Here is a 7,348-nt window from a genome sequence, read left to right on the forward strand (position 1 = left end):
TTTCCATGAGACTCAAGACATGACAAAATTAAACATAAAAATACTAAACAGAATACATTGAAGGAGAAGAGAAAACTGTTAGCTCAGGTAGCTCTGAGAACACTGTGCCTTGCACTCTCAAATTTTCTCCTTGCTTCAAACAGTGGCTGTCCACCCTTAATATAGAAGAGGGGAGCCTCCACTTATTGAAGCCAAAATCGAACCAACTTCTTCCTCCTTCAACAAAACCGGTTCGGCCACAAGGAGAGAGAAGAGATAACCATGCATTAACCAACATGCAATTACCTCTAGTCCTTTCTTGATCATCACCCTTCATCAATCCGAGCTCTCCATCCTTGGCTTGCTCTCCAAGATGGAATTCTGGCCCTTGATGCTTTATGATGATGATGACTTCATCCGCTTCAATCTCTGCCTTCAACCATCACTTCGCTACTCTAGCTACTCCCTGTGGTGGTTGAGCAGAATCAAAGACAAGTCATGCTTCAAGAATCTCCCTTGCTGGCCGAGATCTTCTTCTTCCTTTTTGAGCATGCAAAGCTCAAGATAACCTCACCAAATTTGACCACATTTGGTAAGTATCTTAGCCACAGCTCATTTTTATTTTAGTATATTTTTTTGCCATCATTAGCTTGATGGTCTTGATGCATGCAACTTCATTTCGGTAGCTCCATGTAGCTTCCATGGCTTTCTTTGTTTTCTGGATATTGACCGAAAAGAAGAGAGAGATGAGAGAAAATAAACAGCTTGAAGCAAAAGTAATTCAAATGTAATAAACCAATTAGTTGGTGAAAATTGCTTTTACTTCCCTAGCTTAGAGTGGCGTGTAGTCATTACACCCATCAATCAATTCAGCTGAACTTTTCTCTCTCATGTTCCCCATGCATTAATTAACAATGTAATAGATTTTGAAATCCATCACATGATTAAAGGCTTGGTTCCGTTGGAAGCATTTTGCTTTCATTTTTCTTTGGTTTCGGACCAAGTTTGGAACCATGCATCACAAATAGAGTTTGGGCTTGTAGCATTGAATTTGAAACTGGCCCGTTTAGTTAACATTTGCTTTCTTGATGAGATTTATTTCGGATCAGCATGGAAACATTCATCAAAATTCAAATTGGGCTTGGTAGCAATAAAGCTTAATCTGACCCAATAAAATTTTGATTCCTTCAAACTAATTGGGCTTAGTGATACTATTTAAATTCTGGCCCAATAGTAACATTTGCTTTCCTGATGGATTTTTAGATCAAGCATTGTATACAAAGGAAAGCTTTCTTTGGGCTTGCTGTATTTCATTTATTTTCGGCCCAATAATAAAACCTGCAACAAAAATTATTTAATCAAATCAGATTATTAATTTTTACAGTTAATTATTTTTAATAATGTTTAGTCATCATAAATATTAATTAAGAGTTTTCCAAACTCAACAATATATATTTTATTTCATGCATTAAAAAAAAAGCTAACAAAATATTTTATTTTATACAAAATAATTTTAAAAAATGGCTTAAAAGATATTAGGAGTACTATAAAAATTTGTAATGTCCTAATAATTTAGGATATTAAAAAAATACTCTACATAGTCAATAATAATTTAGAAATTAAAAAAATATAGTTATAACCAGTATTTACCTAAATTACTAGAATATTACAAACTTTTATAGTACTCTTAATATTTTTAAGCTATTTTTTTAAAATTATTTTGCATAGAAAATGGCTTAAAATTCCCTTTGTTCTAGGCAAAACAATTTAAAAAAATGGCTTAAAAAAATATTAAGAGTATTATAAAAATTTGTAATGTCCTAATAATTTAGGTAAATACCGGTTGTAACTATATTTTTTTTAATTTTTAAATTATTATTGACTATGTAGAGTATTTTTTTAATGTCCTAAGTCATTAGGACATTATAAATTTTTATAGTACTCTTAACATTCTTTTAAGCCATTTTTTAAATTATTTTGCCTAGAATAAATGACATTTTAAGCCATTTTCTATGCAAAACAATTTAAAAAAAATAGTTTAAAAAATGTTAGGAGTACTATAAAAGTTTGTAATATTTTATTAATTTAGGTAAATACTGGTTATAACTAATATTTTTTTATTTCTAAATTATTATTGACTATGTAGAGTATTTCTTTAATGTCCTAAGTCATTAGGACATTACAAATTTTTATAATACTCCTAATATCTTTTAAGCCATTTTTTAAAATTATTTTGTATAGAATAAAATATTTTTTTGTGGTATAATTTAAATAAATTTATTTAAAAAATTTATAAAAAAATATTCATGAGCTATTAAAAATGTGCAAAAGAGTATTATATGAAATTCGAATTGATAGCTCATTAATATTTTAAAGAAGTCTCGTAATAAAATATTTTGTTATTTTTTTTAATGCATGAAATAAAATATATATTTTTTAATTTTTAAATTATTAATTTTTTTAATTAATTATTAACTTTTTAATAAAAAATGGACAGAATTAAATCATAAGTAATTCGAATCTGGTCAATTCGAATTACTATGTGCAGCGTGTGTTAGTGTAATTCGAATCAACAAGATTCGAATTAGTGTGTGTGCGCGTTTGTGTATAATTCGAATCAACATGATTCGAATTATGTGTGAATAGAGTTCGAATGAACCTGATTCGAACTATATAGTAATGTGCATTCGTAGATTCATGAAACAATTTTTCATTTAGCTTATTTGTGTAAAATTTCATTCTCCTTGGCTTATTATAGTGTTTTACCCTAAAAATTAATTAACAAGTTGATAAATAAATAATATTTTTAAAATAATTTTATTAAAATACATTTAATTTTTAATTATTATTTTATCCTGTAATTTTATTAAAATTCCTAAAATATTATTATTCTTTTTTTCCAAATTTAACCCTAATCCTAATTTCAAAACATACTTGCTCTCACCTCTCTCACACACACTTCTCACTCTCACCCTTAAGAACCACAAAGAAGTAGGAGTGTGCATGGCCCGACCCGACCCAAAGACCTAGCACAGTCCCGAACACTTTAGGGGCTAATTTGATGTGATTTTACCGGGTTTAGGGCCGGATATGGGTCTCAAAAATAGACCCGATTATTGTTTCGGGTCGGGTCCGGGCCATAGCTCGGGTCACCAGAAATCGACCCGATGGCCCGGTCATCATACACAATTAATATTTTGTGTTATTAGTGATGGATGATGGCTATTCTTATGTGGAATTTAAGTATTGTAAACCTTAATATTTTGTGTTATTAGTTATTATAAGACTATAAGTTAATATTTTATGTTTAAAATGCATAAGATTTTAGACTAATTAAGGCATAATATTGTGTTATTTGTATTGATTTAAATATTTGGTGTTATTAGACAATATTAGTATTAATTATGGTTATGCTTTAATTTTAGAAAAGAGTTGGTTCTTGTTATATTTTTCTAAGTGAATTTTACCATGTCAAATAATGGTTGAAGTCTTAGAAATTTGGATATTTTCACATGCTAACTTATAAGAAGGTATCAAGGTAAGGTAATGTAATGTTAACGGCCCGGTTTTTACCCGGTATAATCGTGGCCCGAAAGTGTATAGGTTTCATCGGGTCTAGGGTCGGGTTCGTATCTAATAAATAGGCCCGATATATATTTCGGGTCGGGTCTGGGCCACATCAAATCCGGTTTCACCCGGCCCATGCACACCCCTACAAAGAAGGACAGAAAAGAGAGAGAAAGAAACGGAGGGAGAATGGAAGAAGATAGGAAGAAAAGAAGAAGAGAGGAGGGAGGAGAGAGACTGCACGGCAGCCTTGGTCTCGCCGCCGCCATTGCCATCGCTGTCGCGTCGTTGTCACAGGGGAGAGAGAGAAGATGAGCCCCCACACGAACTGCGATGGAGAAGAATGGAGCTGTGCCGCCGTCACCGCTGTCCACCGTCCCGCCTCTGGAGTCAATTGCAACCTTCGTCGTCGAGTCACTCCGTCGCCGTCACCGTCGTCGTTACAGCGGCAGGCGTGAGGGCCGAACAAGAAAAAATAGGTCGTGTGGAGGAGGGAGGAGATGCTACGCCGTCGTCGAGCAACTGCCACCGCTGGAGCTCGCCGTTGAGGCTGCTGGAGCCCCTGCCTGCCTGCTTCATGCTCTGCCCTTGCTCTGCTCCGCCGGGGCTGAGACCTGTCTCTCCCTGTTCATCAGAGCTTGTGGTGTTGCTGTGGGAGTCACTGCCAAAGGAGAGGAACTGCCGCCACTGCTGTTCTGCTGTTTCCTTCACCCTCGACGCTGGAGAAGGTCACCGGAGCTGCAGATGCTCCATCTCCTTATTTCTTTTGGTAAAACTAATCTTGTTCTTTTTTGTCTTGCCATAAAGCTCTATTATTGCCTCTGTCCTATGTCCCTTTCTGTCTTTGTTCAGTTTTAAACCACCTTAGGCTATTGGATTCGTTGTCATCGTTACTATGGTTGCTCCATGTTGATACTAGGGCTGATGTTAACGTTGCTACAGTGAGAATTAAATTTGTTGCTACTACCCTGTCTAAATTTCGTGCTCTTTCATTCCATTCTACTTCAACCTTTTATCTTGCACTTCGGGTTTGATCTCTTCGATCCTTTGAGACTAATTTATGAGTATGATTTATATTTATAATTGTTTAGCTATACGTCTATAATTATTTTGATATACATTACTTTGAACTTAGTTATACTTACAAAATTACTATCAAAGGAGTTTAAATTGGTTTTAATAATGATTTATTAGTATTAAATATTTATCCTTGTTAAGCTCATTTTAATATGCACATGAGACTATATATTTTTACGAGACTATATGTATGTTTGAAGAAGTTTTATATTATTTTAAAGTATTTGATTTTACTTGAATATGTATTTTTGAGGCATTGAAGTATTTGTTTGTATTAATTTATTTTGAAATTGTGAAATATGTTTGAAATGCCTTAATATTGAGAAAATATGATTTAGATGAAAAAGTATTGTTTGATTTGATTTATACCTCACGTTTGAAAAACCAAAGAATTTGTTATATTCGAAATTATATGTTTTGAATTGGTTTGGGAGGCTCGTATTCCGTACGGACGGACACACGAAAAGAAAGGACTACCCTTAGAGGTGGAGCCGCCCAAGTGTGAACTATTTGATTTGATTTCCTTATGAGAATTTCCTGATTCACTTATTCATATAAATTATTATTTTCTAACAAAAATTATTTTTATAATAATGTTTATATAGTCTTATGTGAATTATAGATGTATTGTCTAATTATTGGATTGCAAAAATCACTCTGTTTTTTCTAAAAATATTTTCCAAGAATAACTATTTGATTATGTGTGTCTTTCTATTCAAGAGTAATGATCTGCAATAGATATTTATTCTTTGTTGAGTTCTTAAACGTCATCTGCTCCATATTTATTTATTTATTTATTTTTGTTAAAAATATGTAATTATTCATTATAAAAACTGTAAATTTATCAAAAATATTTGTAACATTTTTATTTATTTTATATTCAAATCTGTTAAGCTTGTTAGGGACTATTTCTTTGAGCGTCAGTCATAACTCATTTTAGACTGTGACATCTTTTGTGCCTAAGCGAACATAAGTGGTATGTCAACGTTTTTTGAATTGCACAGAATTCAGATGGAGTTCAAATCAAATGGAAGCAACATTGTGGCTGGGACACCTCTCTGGACCTAGTGGTATCCCCACCTCATTTTTGTATTGGGTATTTTGATCCATTTGAAACTGCTATGGACTAAACCAATAACATACTATTGTGTTGAAATAAGCTCAGGAGCACACCAGCTGTAATCCAAGAACCAAGAGTGGAGATCAAAAATTTATACTCTGAGATGCTTGCTAAGAAAATTTCTCCAGATGGCCTTTCTAGTAGGTTCATTCGTAGATTGTGCCTTATGAGTCGAATAAACGAAGCTATTGATAAACTAAACCATATGATGCAGACAAACATTACTCCAAATGGTTTTATGTATAGTATTTTGATTGATCGACTATGTAAAGTAGGAAGGATCATGAGAATGTGTTTGTTATCGAGAAGGAGAAGTCATATATTTCTACTTCTTAAAAAACTACAACAAAATTAAAAAATCCCACAACAAAATTGAAAAATCCCATAGCGTGGCCGGTCTTACATTGTCCATTGATCAGGTCATGTAAGTGATTTGATCAAGTGCCATACGACCCATGCAGCAACAACAATTAATTGCGATGTTCAAAGTAAATAGGTTGGGAGGATTCCCCTGGCTTGCATTTGCTGAAAAAGGAAAATGACGGTGGGGAAATGGTTGGTCTTGGCAAGAAATTCCAAAATTTATCAACTCATGGACTGAGAGCGCTTTGGGATTTGAAGCGCATACATGATTGGTGAGGAGGATGAGAACGAAAACATTCTTCAATCCAAGAGGAATCGAGTAAAAGAAAGTGTAGTGTTTTTCCCTAAGAGAGTGAGAGAAGATTCATATATACCCTAAATTTAGGAGCATGTAAAGTAAAAGAAAATGTAGTGGGTTTTGCAAGTGAGAGTATTCAAATGGAAAAGTATAGGTGAACAATAAAAATATTAAACAATGTAAATAATAGATATATCGGATATTCATTTTAGGGATAAGTATTATTTTGGTTCCCAATGTAGAGGTTGAAAATTTATTTCGTCTCCGACCTTTTTTTCGCTCTAAAATGATCCCCAAAGTTTTAGTTTATTTTAAAATCGTCTTTTTTACCAATTTTATTTTTTTTATTACCAAATTACCTTTCATTAAAAAAATTATAAAATAAAATAAATACAAAATAAATATAAAATAAAAAAATAAAAAGAAGAAAGGGAACGAGAAGGAAGGGACACAGAAGAGGGGAGCGCAGAAAAAGAGGGGAGGAAGGGGGAGGAGGAGGGGAGAGAGAAGGGGGACCGCCGTCGCACCACCGCTCCGCCGCCCTGCCGCCCTGTACCACCGTACCACCACCATTTCCACTTCTTCTTCTTCTTCCCCGCCGCCCTGCCGCCTCGCCGCCCTGCACCACCGCACCACCACCATTTCTTCTTCTTCTTCTTCCTCTTCTTCTTCTTCTTTCTCGCCGCCACGCCGCCCTGCCTCCCTGCCGCCCTGCACCAGCACCACCACCATTTCTTCTTCTTCTTCTGAACTGGATTTTTTGTGAAATTTCTGGTTGTTGATTATTGTTTAAAGTGCATGTTGCTTGATTTTTCTGTTGATGATGATGATGATGACTATGATGATGCTGGTGGTGGTGGTCGTGGTAGTTCTGGTTAGGGTAGGTTTCTGTTCTGGTGGTGGTGGTGGTGGGAAACTGGATTTGTTTGTGAAATTTCTGAATT

The sequence above is a fragment of the Arachis hypogaea genome, chromosome 15 (genome assembly GCF_003086295.3).
Source record: "Arachis hypogaea cultivar Tifrunner chromosome 15, arahy.Tifrunner.gnm2.J5K5, whole genome shotgun sequence".
NCBI classification, from domain to species: domain Eukaryota; kingdom Viridiplantae; phylum Streptophyta; class Magnoliopsida; order Fabales; family Fabaceae; genus Arachis; species Arachis hypogaea.